Consider the following 15,740-nt stretch of genomic DNA (forward strand, 5'->3'; position numbering starts at 1 on the left):
AAAGGAAAAGAAAACACAAACAATTCAAAACGAAGAAAAGCCCCGGGATCCCACCAGCGCGGTAGCCCAGACCGGGAAGCAGCTCCACACTCGAATGGAGCTCCACAGCCCCTCAGGAAAAAGCAAAGATGGCGCATGGATCCAGGCACTCGAGCGAAAGGAGGGGGAGGCGGCGAGAGGCAAGCAAGAAATCCAAAGAAGCAGAAAAAAGAAAAAAAAAAAAGCAACACCAGCAGCCAACAAATGGCACTCGGAAAGCCAGCCAGTGCGGGCTGGTGTTTTTGGACAAGGGACTGTGTCCATGGGAAGCAGAGGAGGTCGAGTGTGGGTGAAGAAGGGTGGAGAGTGGGAAAGCGTATATCACAAATTGCCGGCACTCTGAGCCCCTCAGGAAGAAGCAAAGATGGCGCACGGAGCCAGGCACTGCAGTGAAATGAGGGGGAGGTGGCGAGAGGCAAGTGAGAAATCAAAAGAAGGAGGAAAAAAAAAAAATGCAACACTAGCGGCCAACAAATGGCACCCAGAGAGCCGCCTGCTTGGGTGTGTGGAATCCAAGCAGCTGGCACCTCCCGGTCAGGAGACCGTGGCCACGGGAAGCAGAGGAACAAGCAAACAAAAACCCCAGGATCCCACCGGCGCGGCAGCCCAGACCGGGAAGCAGCTGCACACTTGAATAGAGCCCTGCAGCCTCTCAGGAAGAAGCAAAGATGGCGCTTGGAGCCAGACACTTGAGCAAAAAGGGGGGGGGGCGGCGAGAGGCAAGCAAGAAACCAAAAGAAGCAGGAAAAAAAAAAAGAAAAAAAAGCAACACCAGCAGCCAACAAATGGCACCCAGAGAGCCGCCTGCTTGGGCGTGCGGAATCCAAGCAGCCGGCGCCTCCCGGCCAAGTGACCGTGGCCGTGGGAAGCAGAGGAACAAACGAACAAAAGCCCCGGGATCCCACCAGCTCGGCAGCCCAGACCAGGAAGCAGCCGCACACTCGAATGAAGCCTCGCAGCCCCGCAGGAAGTAGCAAAGACGGCGCTCGGAGCCAGGCACTTGAGCAAAAGGAGGGGGAGGCGGCGAGAGGCAAGTGAGAAACCAAAAGAAGCAGAAAAAAAAAGCAACACTAGCAGCCAACAAATGGCACCCAGAGAGCCGCCCGCCTGGGTGCGCGGAATCCAAGCAGCCGGTGCCTCCCAGTCAAGAGACTGTGGCTGCGGGAAGCAGAGGAGCCCAAGCCGGGGCGAAGAGGGGTGGGGGGTGGGAAAGCGCACACCACAAATTACTGGCTGTTTTGTCTCCCACTGGACGCTCCGTGAGACTGCTTTCTTGTACCCCTGTTTGCTGGTTTCCGATAGGAGTCCAAGATGGTGGATCCGCGCTGCGTTAGCTGGTAGGGGACCTCTGCATGAATCTCTCCTCGCTCTCCGTTCTCTTGTCAGTATTCTCACTCCATTTGGTGCTCGGCTGAGTTCTTTATCTCTTCATTTGATGTTCTAGGGTTTTAGGATTGTTGCATTCTCTGTTTGGCTTAGTTTTTCAGATCTTTGCTGTGGAGGGACGGCGTGGTGCTTCTGCCTAGAGCGCCATCTTGCCGGAACCTCTCCCAACTGATTTTTGTATGTTAATCTTGTACCTTGCCACAGTAAATTTCTTGGGTATCTCTGGGATTTTCTGTGAATAGGATCATGTCATCTGTGAACAGGGATAATTTTACTACTTCCTTACCAATTTGGATACACTTTATTTTTTTTTCTTGCCTTATTGCTCTGGCTAGGACTTCCATTAAAATACTGAATAAGAATGATGATAATGGACATCATTGTCTTGTTCCCATTCTCAAAGGCAATGCTTTCAGTCTCTCTCCACTGAGAATAATGTTGGCTGTTGGTTTTGCACATATGCCCTGGATTATGCTGAGGAATTTACCTTCTATTTCTATCTTGCTGAGAGTTTTTATCAGGAAAGTGTGTTGGACTTTATCAAATGCCTTTTCTTTATTGATTAAGATGATCATGTGATTCTTTTCCTTTGTTTTATTTATGTGGTGAATTATGTTAATTGATTTTCTAATGTTGAACCACTCTTGCATCCCTGGTATGAATCCCCTGATCATGAAGCAGTATTTTTTTGATATACTGTTGTATTCTGTTTTCTCGAATTTTGTTGAGAATTTTTATATCTATATTCATGAGGGATATTGGTCTGTAATTTTCTTTTCTTTTTTTGGTATCTTTGCCTGGCTTTGGTATCAGGGTTATGCTGGCTTCCTTTTCTATGTGCTGGAATAGTTTGAGTAGAATTGGTGTCAACTATTCTCTGAATGTTTGGTAGAATTCTCCAGTGAAGAAAATGTTTCAAAGTCTTAACACAACATAATCTATGTTCAAATACCTTTATTATAATAGTAGACACAACATATATTTCATTTAATCCAAAAGTTAAAATTTGTTGTACTTAACACCCAGGTCATAATAATGACCCAAAGTTATATAGTAATCTTCTTCTAGTTCTTCAAGCAAAGAAATTTCTGCTGATATTCTTGCTTAATAAAATTTGCAAGTTTAATATGACTAGATAACAACATGATGAATGACTTCAAAACAGCAAAGAAAACTTTCTGAACTCATCTTTCCCCCATTAGCCTTCCTGTTCTTCATTACCTTGTAATTGCTTCTAAAGTAGTGGTTCTTAACCTCAGATGCACTTTGAAATCACTTTGGAAGTTAAAAAAAACCCTAATGCACAGGCTACATCCCTACTAATTATCAAAATCTTTGGGGGTGGGAACCAGATTTCAGGATAACAGGTGATTCCAATGCAACCAAGGATAAAAGCCAATGATTTAAAATTTAGTAGTATGACTTCCAGTTTAACAGTCATGTGAGAATGTAGAACAGATGGAGTAAAATTCTTAGGATAACAGTAAGCAGTTGATGATCTGTCTACCAATAATTGGACATTAATCAATCATAACCCAACCATATTTACTGAATGCTTATTACCTACAAGCCACTATACACAAAAAGTATAAGACAAACACACATCATTAAATTAATGTAGGCTAAACTTCACCATAGCAACAAGAAATGAAACATGCTAGAGTTAAATTGCAACAAAGTATAATACCAGAGATTAAAATGTCAAGGTTTTGAGGTGGACTGGTAGAGTAAATTAGTTTGTAGGCACTTTTTTCTTGGAAGTGTTTATCCACAGGCCTAAAATACAATAGAATGTACCAATTTTATATAATTTTAGGCCTTACTGAAGAAGATCAAAGACTATAGCCTTCAGTATGGATTACACTTCAACATAAAGAAAACAAAGATCCTCACAACTGGACCAATAAGCAACATCATGATAAACAGAGAAAATATTGAAGTCATCAAGGATTTCATTTTACTTGGATCCACAGTCAATGCCCATGGAAGCAGCAGTCAAGAAATCAAAATCAAACAATGTATTGTATTGGTCAAATCTGCTGCAAGAGACCTCTTTAAAGTTTTAAAAAGCAAAGATGTCACTTTGAGGACTAAGATATGCCTGACCCAAGCCATGGTATTTTCAATAGCCTCATATGCATGTGAAAGCTGGACAATGAATAAGGAAGATCGAAGAAGAATTAATGCCTTTAACTATGGGGTTGGTGAAGAATATTGAATATACCATGGACTGTCAGAAGAATGAACAAGTCTGCCTTGGAAGAAGTACAGCCAGAATGCTCCTTAGAAGCAAGGATGGCGAGATTTGTCTCACGTACTTTGGACAGGTTATCAGGAGGGACCAGTTCCTGGAGAAGGCCATCATGCTTGGTAAAGTAGAGGGTCAGCGAGAAAGAGGAAGAACCTCAATTAGACGGATTGACACAGTGGCTGCAATGATGGCCTCAAGCATAACGATTGTGAGGATGGTACAGGACCAGGCAGCATTTTGTTCTCTTGTAAGTAGGGTTGCTATGAGTTGGAACCGACTCGACAGCACCTAACACTATGCTCATTTCCACCGATGGCATTTACTTACGCTTCTCTCCACACCTGAAATGCCCTCCCTTCTCTGCTCTGCTACCAAGACACTTAGGCTTAACAAGACCCTGACTTTTCCTCTGCACTCGTCATCACACAGGTCACCAGTTAAGAGTTCTTGAATTCTTTCATGCAGTTCATGCTTGTCTTGAGTTCTGTGTGCACTCTAAGCTTTGGTATCTTCCATAGTCCTTCAATCTGCTGGACTTGGGATAGCACACACACACACACACACACACACACAAACCAAATCCCCCCAAAAAAGAAATTCATTGCCCTTGAGTCGATTCTGACTCATGGTGACCCCAAGTGTTACAGAATAGAACTGCTCCATAGGATTTTTTTGGCTGTAATCTTTATGGAAGCAGATTGGCAGGACTTTCTTTTGTGGCACTGCTGCGTGGGCTCAAACCCACAACCTTTATGTTAGTAGTTGAGTGCAACCTGTTTGTGCCACCCTGGGACCTTTGGGTTAGTACAGTGTTGACTTTTCTTTCAGCGAGCATTGTCGGCTTTACAGAACCATGACCCATCATCAGTCTTCTTGAAACTCACTGTGTTAATTACTAGAGCTTATTTTCTCTCTCATCAATATGACAGTCCCAATTCAGCTATGAGAGGAATAGAAATAACAAATTCTGTGTAAATATCACTAAAGTTATAAGAATGGTACATTGCTCCTGAGCCTTCTTTTAAAATTATTTTATTTACTTATTTTTTGGTGAAAATATATGTACCAAAAGGTACATCACTTCAACAATATCTACATGTACAGTTCAGTGACATTGATTATGTTCTTCAAGTTGTGCAACCATTCTTGCAATCCTTTTCCAAATTATTCCACCACCATTAACATAAACTCACTGCCCCCTGAGCTTTTCATCTAACCTTTCAAGTTGCTGTGGTTAATTTGATCACATACAGATAATTCTTTAAAATAGTATAATGCTCAAGGCAGACATTCTTTACTAATTAATCTAAACTATTGTTTGGTTTAAAGATGACTTCTGGGAATAGTTTCAGTTTAAGGTTTAACATTTAAAAATTATCTCAGGGCAATAGTTTCAGGGGGTCATCCAGCCTCAATGACTACAGAAAGTCTAGATTCCATGAGAATTTGAAATTCTATTCCACATTTTTCCTCCTTTTGATCAGGATTCTTCTATAGAATCTTTGATCAAAACATTCAGTAATGGTAGCTGGGCACCACCCAGTTCTGGTCTCATGGCAAAGTAGGAAGTTGATTATTAAGACAGTTGGACACAATTTCCAGTTCCTCCTCCAATTCCTGACTCTCCTTTTTTTGTCTGCTGCTGCAAGAAAATAGAACCAATTGTTGTATCTTGGATAACCACTAGTAAGCTTTTAAGACCCCAGGCACTACACAATGAACTAGGAGGTAGAACATAAATACTAAAAACAATATTAGACCAATTGCCTGGACTATCGCTTGAAACCATGACCCTAAATCTCCAAACCAAGAAGACAATCCCATGAGGTCTTTAGTTGTACATAAGCAGTATCAGCAGCTGTTTTTTTATTTTGTTGTTGTAAAAATGTGTATAAGACAACATTTGCCAATTCAACCATTTTCAGATGTACAGCTTAGTAATATCAATTACATGAATTATTTTGTGCAACTATTACCCTTAATCGATGCCAAGTTTCTCATCACTGTAAACAGAAACTTGTTTAGTCTGTTAGAGAACTTTTCAGTGTTGGCTTTTAGTGGAGAGAAGATTGATTCTCTGTCACTGCAAGAACTTGTAGGGTGAAGGCACATTGCTCCTGACGTAATAGGGGCATGATAGATGCTGCTAGAATTGAACTAAATTCTCTAGTCTTGGCAAAATCCTGTCATTGAAAGATAATATAGCTAATTCTCAGAAGACAAGAAATATTGCCTGCTGGTTCTTATTGACGTGTTTGAGAAGAGTGGATTAAAACATCTACTTGTTGACATAGTTAATGATCTGTTATTTTACTTCATTTTCCCATATAGTTTACCAGGGCTAAACCTTGGCAGAATTCTGAATTCAGAAAACTATGTCTTCATTTTCTCCCACTTATGACCTGATACTTGTCCCTTGTTTAGAGTGGGCCACTGAACCTTCCCCCTTCCTTCTGTTCTTTCTCAAGCATGTTCTCCCTGCACACTGCTAAGCTCCAGGCTTTTCCTGAGTTTTTCTCAACCTCATCAAAATATACAAATGTAGAGGTCTGAAACCTCATTTTCCCAGGCCATTCTTGCTAATTCCTCAAAATTGTCTAATAAGGTAAATAGTAGATACATAATTAGTTTAATAAAACCAAACACAGACTAATGTGTTTCTGGGAAAAGGTTAAACCCCAACCTTCATTCTTTTCCCAATAAGTCAGTACATTTAATTACTGTCTTCCAGAGACTGCACTGTTGCCTAAACTCAGCGGAGTGACTTTTACAATGAGACTTTGAAGTCAGAGAGAAATAAAAACGGTATCTTTCTGGAAAAGGAAAAGTGAAGGAAGGGAACTAACATTTGTTGCATGCTTACTCCGTGCTAGGCATTTTGCTGGAAGCTATATAGAAATGATTTCATTAAATCTACGCATCAGTCCTGTGAGGTAGGTCTATTGTTATCCCAATTTTATATACGAGAAATCTGAGACTCAAGAGAGGTTAAGTAACCTCCCAAGGTAATGGAGAGAGCAAACTGTGAAACTGGAGTCCACATTCTCTCTACTACAACTCAATGTCCTAAAGGAGAACTCTTTTCAGTTTTCAAAGTTAGGCCTACCTGTGACTGTAAGAAATAGAGACAAAGCTTAGTCCTCCGTATTCCAATAATTAAGATCTCCTGGCATATATGAGGCTCACATATGGGAGTCATTATCTGCCTTTATGAGGAACTGGGCACGGAGATAACCTCCTTTGCTTGACACATAGCTGCGTGCTTTGGTGTAGTGTGCCTGTACATGGACAGGATAGAAGGGGCAGACCCCACAGATCATCCTGCATTTGCGTGGGTGTGGATGGGGTGAGAAAATTTCCTGTGATTCTTAGTTTAGAGGTTTTGAAAGTCAGTTAAAAAAAAGATTGGCTGACTGTTACGGATTGAATTATGTCCCTCAAAAATGTATGTCAGTTTGGCTAGGCCATGATTCCCAAAATTGTGTGACTGTCCACCATTTTGCCATCTGATGTGATTTTCCTATGTGTTGTAAATCCTACCTCTATGATGTTAATGAGGCAAGATTAGAGGCAGTTAAATTAACGAGCAGGACTCAATCTACAAGATTAGATTGTATCTTGAGTTAATCTCTTTTGAGATATAAAAAAGAGAAGTGAGCAGAGAGACAGGGGGACCTCCTACCACCAAGAAAGCAGAGCCGGGAGTGGAACACTTCCTTTGGACCCAGGATCCCTGCACTGAGACACTCCTAGACCAGAGGAAGATTGATGACAAGGACCTTCCCCCAGAGCTGACAGAGAGAGAAAGTCTTCCCCTGGAGCTGGTACCCTGAATTTGGACTTCTAGCCTCCTAGACTGTGTGAGAATAAATTTCTCTTTGTTAAAGCCATCCACTTGTGGTATTTCTGTTATAGCAGCACTAGATAACTTAGGCACTGGCTTTAGTAGGAGAGCCACCTTAGATGAGAAAAAGGTTACTTTCCGCCCAGAAACAGGTAAAGGCAGAGTGCATGGTTGGGGTGTATGACAGGGATCATGATCTTTTGTGTCAAGGCACATGGAGGTTGATAGTCATCCTACAGCTTCCATAGACTCTTGGAGAAGTGAGCTTTGCCTCCCCCTCCCCTACTAATCCCTCATGCCTTAAACGGGCCATCAATAATATAAGTACCTGGGATAGTCAGCAGGAGGAGACAAAAAGGGAAGAAGAAAGGGTGATCCTCCCTTCCTGAACCCTGTCTCCCTTCCTAGTTGCATGGAGCTCTGCCCAGTCTCAGTAGAAGTAAGGAGGACAATCAAGACTGAGTGACTGAAAGCTATGAAAAGGGCAGTGACCCTGTTATTTCACAACAAAGTTTTCTTTTTCCTGTTCTCTCTTCCTTGTCTTTATCAAGCAAGTAGGGTAGGTATGGGCCTGGAAAGTAGAATTAATAGCACTATTAGAAACAAAGCTAGAAATAATCATATAAAAATATCAAAAGAATATTTCTAGAGTTGAATGTCAACAAAAGATAATATGATAGTAGAAATCGCCGTGTCAAGGTTCTGAGGTGGGCTGAGCTAGTTCCTAGGTATTGTTTTGGGTCTGTGTATCCCCCTTTCTACCTCAATATCATGGCATATTCTGCTCCCCACCAGCAGTGGCCTCCCTCCTTGGCTCAACTCGCCAAGTCCTTCATGGACACCTGGCCTCTGACTCCCTGCCTGGATCTCCAGTACTTATTATTTCTCCTCTTCCTTAACTGATTCTCCATCCTCAGCTCATTGCTGTCACAGCTCTTCTGAATCTACCATGACTCTTGTCCCCTGTTTCTCAGTCGTGTCCTCTCCTGGATTGTACCCTCATTATTATCTGTATTGTCGTTGTTCACGATTTGTCTGGAAAGTGAGTAAATCTCCTGGTGGCACCCAAGCTCAAGTGAAGGTTGCAAACCACACCACTTAATCATTTCAAGCTTTCCAAACTTTTTCTTTTCTTTTCTTTTTTTTTAAAGAGAATGAGTAGGGCTCCTGTACTTATTATTTCACATTTCTTTGGCCCTTCCTCCTTTCATCCTAGTGTACCACTAGGACCTATGTTGCTGACCAACATCAAGTGAGAATTAGGCCTGACAAATTAGCTATTGCTGAGGACAGTTACATTTTCACATGTGGAACCGCTGTCAACTGCATAATATTTGCAATCTTTTGGGGTGTCCATCAGTCTAAACAAACATGACTGAATCACTGTAGCAAGAAAATAAAGATTTTTCTTTCTTCTGTCTGTGAGAGAACAAAGTCCCCTGGTCCCTCCTCAAGCTGATAGCCAGCCAGCCTGTTATCAAATAGAAAAATTTGTTTGAAATTTCTGCTAGTTTCTGAAGGTTGGATATATATGGTTGTCGTTGCTGTGTTGTTAGGTGCCGTCGAGTCAGTTCTGACTCATAGCGACCCTGTGCACCACAGAACAAACTCTGCCCAGTCCTGTGCCATCCTCACAATCCTTGTTATGCTTGATCTCATTGTTGCAGCCACTGTGTGAATCCATTTCATTGAGGGTCTTCCTCTTTTTCACTGACCCTGTACTTTACAAAGCATGATGTCCTTCTCCAGGGACTGATTCCTCCTGATAACATGTCCAAAGTATGTAAGATGTATCTCGTCATCCTTGCTTCTTTATATATATATATATATATATATATATATATATTTAAAGATTAAACTCACTGAAGATATTTTGCTGGGCATTCTAAGAAGAAGGAAAGGCTTTCAAGGGTCTTAAAAGGGATGATACGGTGATTCTTGTAGAAAGATTCCTGGGGAGTAGTGATGGTGAATAGATTTCAGTAGAGTTTCTTGAATAAGACAGACTAGGGAGAAGGGCCTGGCAATCTACTTCCAAAAACCAGCCAATGAAAAGCCTATGGATCACAGTGATCTAATTCTATTGTACATGGGGTCACCATGAGTTCGGGGCTGGCTTAATAGTAGCTAACAACAACAACAGCCACTGCAATATTGGTGGGGGCCTGTGACTCATTCCAAGGTGTTGTCCTAGGTGATGGCAGCACTTCAGAGGCTTGGGAGCTTCCAGTCAGACACAGCAGGGCCTCAGGATATGAAGAACTCCTTTGGCTGTGAGACTGGGCATCTGTGATAACCAGAATGGACCAGTTATTGGGGGAGGCACCCAGATACTTTCACACTGTATAAAAATAATAATGATGATAATGATAAATATTTACTATACACTTACAGCAGACATCATTCTAAGAAGCTTGTATAAACTCATCTAACCATCCAATAACCCTATGAGGTAGTTACCATCATTATCTCCATTATTCGCCAGAGAGGTTAAGTAAGTTACCCAATGTCACACACTAGTAAGAAGCAGAAATAAGATACAAATCTAATTAGTCTAGTTCCAGAGCCTTCAAAGAATGTCGTTTTTGACCTATTTAAGTCAGATCCAGGACCTTTGAATGTCCTTGAGTTGGAAGTGGGAGTGAGTAGGAGGAAAAGATTCTGCTTAATGATTAAATTGAATTTCCCACCACCCAGTTGCTATGAGTCTGAATCCACTCAAGGACAATGGGTTTGGATTTTTTTGTTTTGTGGGAGAGAGGTTGAATTTTAATTAGGTTCATACTAAGGAAGTAAAGAAATGTGACACTTATTGCCTTTGTTCCTTGCTGTGGACCAAGCTTCAAACCTTTTCTGTATATGAGATAACTTATTTTGTAAATATTAGCATCACCACTAAAAAACACAGGGGGAGAATTGGCTTCAGGCTACATGATTAATTTAATCTTGCATATTTTCTTCTCCTGTCAGGTCTAGAGTACCCACTGACTCTCCCTAGCTGTGTGGCTCTCTAGAGACATCTCCCCACTGAGACCAAGCGGAGGAAACACAGCTAGATGGGTAAGTGAGCTGTGAGCTCTGCAAAGATGGATGCCATGGTAACCCCATGAACGCAGGCCAATGATGCTGAGTTAGGTGGGTGGGCTTTTGTAGACACACATACAAATGCATATGAATTGATTAAACAACTTCCCGGTGTTTTTCAGCATTTCAAGTATATCATTATGCTAAAACAAAACAAAACAAAAAACAACTTTTGAAGAAAAATTCTTTCCTATTTATCACCAGCTTGAGGCCATGATTTATACAGTATTTCTCAAAGCGGAATGAAAGAGGAGGAATAATTTAGATACTCGAGGCAGTTATGATTTCTAGGTGATTGTGAGCTGTGGGATAAATCGTGATAGCGAGGGGCTGGCGATGTGAGGTGCACAAGTTTGCAGTCACACAGGCGTTCTCTCAGTTCCTTGAGTAGGTTGAGTTTTTCTCATCTCTGGATCTTGGCACTTGCTGGGCTCTTTGCCTAGAAAGTTCTTCATTCAATTTTTTCCTGAGTGAAATAAGTCAGTTACAAAAGGACAAATACTGTGAGACCACTATTAAAAAAACCCATGGAAAGGTTTTCACACAGAAACAAACATTTTTTTCATGGTTGGCTCCTTCCCATCCATTTCAGGAAGGCTTCCCTGATTACTCTTCCTAAAATAAGTCCTTTCTCCCTGTTTCATCTCTCAGTATCCTGCTTATTTCCTTCATAGCACCCTCACAATCATAAATATTTTATTTGTCTACTTCTTAAGCAGTCTACTTACTTATTTACTTGACCTGCCCTCCCCCCATTCCACCATGTAAGCTCCATGAGATTAGAGACCATGTTTATCTTGTTGACCACAGTACTCCGCATAGTGTTTTTTGTATAAAGAACATAATCAATTGATACTTGTTGAATAATGCATGAATGATCTCCCGGGAGTCAGCCTTGGATGTGCAGGCCAGTAGTAGCTCCTATTCTTCCACTTGGCAGCGTACCACTTGAATAGACACCATTATGCTTCCATTAGGAGCCCTGGTGGCACGATGGTTAAGCACTTGGCCGCTAACTGAAAGGTTGATGGTTTGAATCCACCAGACGCTCTGCGGGAGAAAAGACCTGGCGATCTGCTCCCATAAATATTTCGGCCTAGGAAACCCTAAGAGGAGTTCTACTTTGTCCTATAAGGTCACTATGTGTGGGAATCTGCTTGACGGCACACAACAACACCAACAATATGCTTATATTGGAGTCCCCAGGTGAGGCAAGCAGTTAAGCACTTGACTACTAATCAAAAGGTTGGCACCTCGAAAGACAGGCCTGACAATCTGCTTCCAAAAGGTCACAGCCTATGGAGAGTACTACTCTGCACATATAGGGTCACCATGAGTTGGAATCAACTTGACAACACTGGTACTGGTAAATGCTTACATCGGCTTTGCCTCTTAATGCATAATTCTTTTTCATTTGTTTCTCTTCATTTGGCTGGGCCCTAGGCTTCAGCTCTGTAGAGGGGTCGTCTCTGTTCTCTGTGTCAGCCTGATTCTCCACCACAGCTTTTGCTTCTGGTTTCTGTGACTTAACCTGATTTCTCTCAATTCCTGCTGATTTCCTTCTTAGCAGTGACGGTGCCCGTCATTGCCATTGATTTGACTGGGTCCTCCTTCCCCTCTTCTGCTTTAAATTCCCGGAGAAGATGCGTTCCAATTAAAACAAAAAATAATTTAATTAAACAAAAATAAGCTACAAAAGAAAAAGAAGAACCAGATCCTAGCATGATTTTATATCAGTAACTCATGTTAATTAAACCAAGTTTAAAAAAATCTATGATTATTTTTCAATTCCATACTCCAGTTGGGAGGCTTAACAAATTTACTTGATTATGGGTAACTTTCACATCATATTCTCCAAGGACCTTGGTGGGCCCAAATTCTTTGAGTCAATTATATAATAAAAATATGCCTAAGGATGCCTCACCTCTGGTTGGAAACCAAGAAACTGAAATTAAGGGAAAGATTCTTATGAGAAATTCCATGACTTTCTCAGGAGAGGCTGAAGTCTCTGTCACTAAATGCATTCATTCTAAGCTAGGGACTCAAGATTTTGAACTTCAGCCAGAAGGAAAAATCCTCCCCCAAAATCACAACTTTCCCTTCTTTCTGACTGATGCCAAAGCATTTCTATTTTTGTGTCTGAACTGAAATCATATTATCTGCCTGCTACCTAGCTTCTGAGCTTTTTCAACACCCTCTGCCTCAGTCGAGAATAGACTCATCCTCAGAAATGTACCCTTATCATAGTTGGTATCCCTTCTGTGCATCAGATGGAGGCTTTACATTATGTTTTGAGGGAGCAGGTGGGAGGAGCAGCTGGTATGAGAGAAAGTGAGCAGCCTGACAACAGTAAAACTGAGGAGTGTGTGTGCGTGTGTGTGTGTGTGTGTGTGAAAAGAGAGCAAGTGCCACCACATAAAAATTTGCCCAAAAAGTTGCAAACCTTCCAGTCTCTTCTCCAGAACTAATAGTACAGTAAATGTGCCAGGTAAGACATCAGTGAGACGCTGGACGTTGTGAAGATCAAACCAGCAGAAACTCTCCAGTAAGTCCTGCTTTTCACATTTGGATTAATGCTAATAAAGCAAAGCAATTTACCGTGAATTTCAACAATACATGATAGCATTACATTTTGGATGTTTCTTTTAGTTACTATTAAGTTAAATTTTTAATTAATTCAGTGAATATTCATTGTGCCTTGATTCTGTGTCAGGGCCTCTCACAGGTTTGGGGAATGCCTTGGGAACAAGACAAAGAATATGTTCTCATGGAATTGACTGCTTTTCTTTAAATGGAAGAACACTGAGACTATTTTGAAATTGTTGTAGCTATTAGTTTTATACAAAGAAACAAAATTGTCCATTTATTTCAGGCTTTAATTGTTAAATTATTTTAATATTTGGTTTGTTTTATCAATGTATTTTATAGGGCTATCTGACTTAAACCTTTCAATCTTTTATCTGGAGTGTTACCTGAGTTTGAAAGTATAAATATCCTTTTTAAATATTTATATTACCCCAGGATGATACATTTCATAGGAGACTATAAACTATTTTATCTTTTTCATTGTGTGAGCCTTTCTTTTTCCTTCTATTTCATTATAACTAAATAAGCAATTTGAATAGGTACTATATACACATAATATCAAATTAAAAACGTACACAGAGTTGTAAATTGTGAGTAAGTCTCTCTAACCTCCTCTCTTCTGGACAGCTTCTCCTCCCTGGAAATTATGTTCCTAATTTCTTGTGTATCCTTCATAATAGAGTTGATAAATAAATAAACATATATTTATATTTTTTCTTTGCTTTTTCAAACACAAAAGGAATTATACATAGTTTCTGTACCTTGTTCACTTAACAATGTATCTCTTTTCATTCCTTGTCAGTACACTGACAACTGCCTCATTCTTTGAACAGCTATTAGGATTACAGTGTATTTTATTTTTTCAGTTCTTATTGATTAACATTTAGGTCCTTTCCAATCTTTCCAGATAATGCAGTGATGAATATCATTGTACGTACATTATTTGGCAAATGTTCACATATATCTGGAGGATATATTTCTGAAAGTAGAATTTCTGGGTCAAAAGTTATATGCATTTGTAATTTTGATATATATTGTCAAATTGTGATCAATATAATTTGTACCAAATTACACTTATTACAGTAATACGTAAGCATCTGTTTACTTAAAACCCTGCCCAAAGAATATATTACCAAACTTTTTGATTTTTGTCAATCTAATGGTAGAAAATGATGCCTCATAGTAGCTTTAATTTATATTTCTCTTATTATGAATAAGACGGAGCATCTTTTCATGTTTAAGTTATTCACATTTTCTTCATCGGTTATTGGTCTTATTGACCAACATTAGTAGTGAAATTTAGCCCAAGTCTAATGCAAAATATGTTGCAAGTATTTTACCTAGTTTGTTGTTTGTCTGTCTTGTAACCTTATTTATGGGATTTCTTAACATGCAGGGTTTTTATGTAACTGAATTTATTCACTTTTCATTTCATGGTGTCTAGATTTTATGTTATATTAGAAAGGTCTTCTTCAAATTTATAAAAGGATTTCTCTCATGGTTTCTCATATTTCGAAGGTCTTCTTTTTTACGTTTAAATTTTTAAATAGTTCTAGAATGTATTTTGGTGTAAGATATGATACGATGACAAAGGAAACTGTATTGGTTTGTACTAAGTATAGCTAAAAACAAGAGCTTATATAGTATTCCATAGTATGAGGCTTTCATGTTCTTTCCATCTTATTGTTCCCCCATGAGAAGTTTCCATTTCCAAGTCACTTTATGGTTCAAGATGGCTATTGGAGATCCAGCCAAAACATCTGGATTTTAGCCATCAGGAAAGAGGAAAAGATGACAAAAGTCATATTCTGTCCCTTTAAGGACGCTTCTTAGAAGCTACCCATATCAATTCTGTATACATACTATTGACTAGGACTTAATTCACATGGCCACAGTGAACTGTGAGAGAGCTAGGAAAACGAGGCATGTATCCAGCTACAAATTAGAGGCTCTGTGACAGAGGAAAAAGGGGAGACTGGATGTTGAGGGATAGTTGATAGAATCCAATTTTATTTTCTAGATGGCTATCCAGTTGTTCCAACAGTATTTAATAAGTATTTATGTTCATCCCACACTTCTGAAATGCCACTTTGCTCTATTTTGGAGCTCTAGTGGCAAAGTGGTTAAGAGCTCAGCTGCTAACCAAATGGTCGGCACTTCGAATCCATCAACCGCTCCTTGGAAACCTATGGGGCAGTTCTACTCTGTCCTGTAGGGTCGCTATGAGTTGGAATAGACTCAACTGCAACGGGTTTGGGGTTTATTTTTGGAGATTGTATTCTGTTTCATTTTTTGTCCATCTCTTCATGTGCCAGGACACCACCACTGTTGTGTTTTTAGTTTCTATTTCTACACTGTTGTGTATATGATCAGAGCATACTGTTTCTCCTTCTTTAAAAAATTTATTCATTTTTAAAAAAAATTTTTATTTTGTTTTTTATTGTACTTCGGGTGAAGGCTTACAGAACAAATAGTTTCTCATGAAACAGTAGTACACATATTGTTTTATGACATTGGTTAACAACCCCACAACACGTCAACCCTCTAACT

This window comes from Trichechus manatus, unplaced genomic scaffold (genome assembly GCF_000243295.1).
Source record: "Trichechus manatus latirostris isolate Lorelei unplaced genomic scaffold, TriManLat1.0 scaffold00059, whole genome shotgun sequence".
Taxonomy (NCBI): domain Eukaryota; kingdom Metazoa; phylum Chordata; class Mammalia; order Sirenia; family Trichechidae; genus Trichechus; species Trichechus manatus.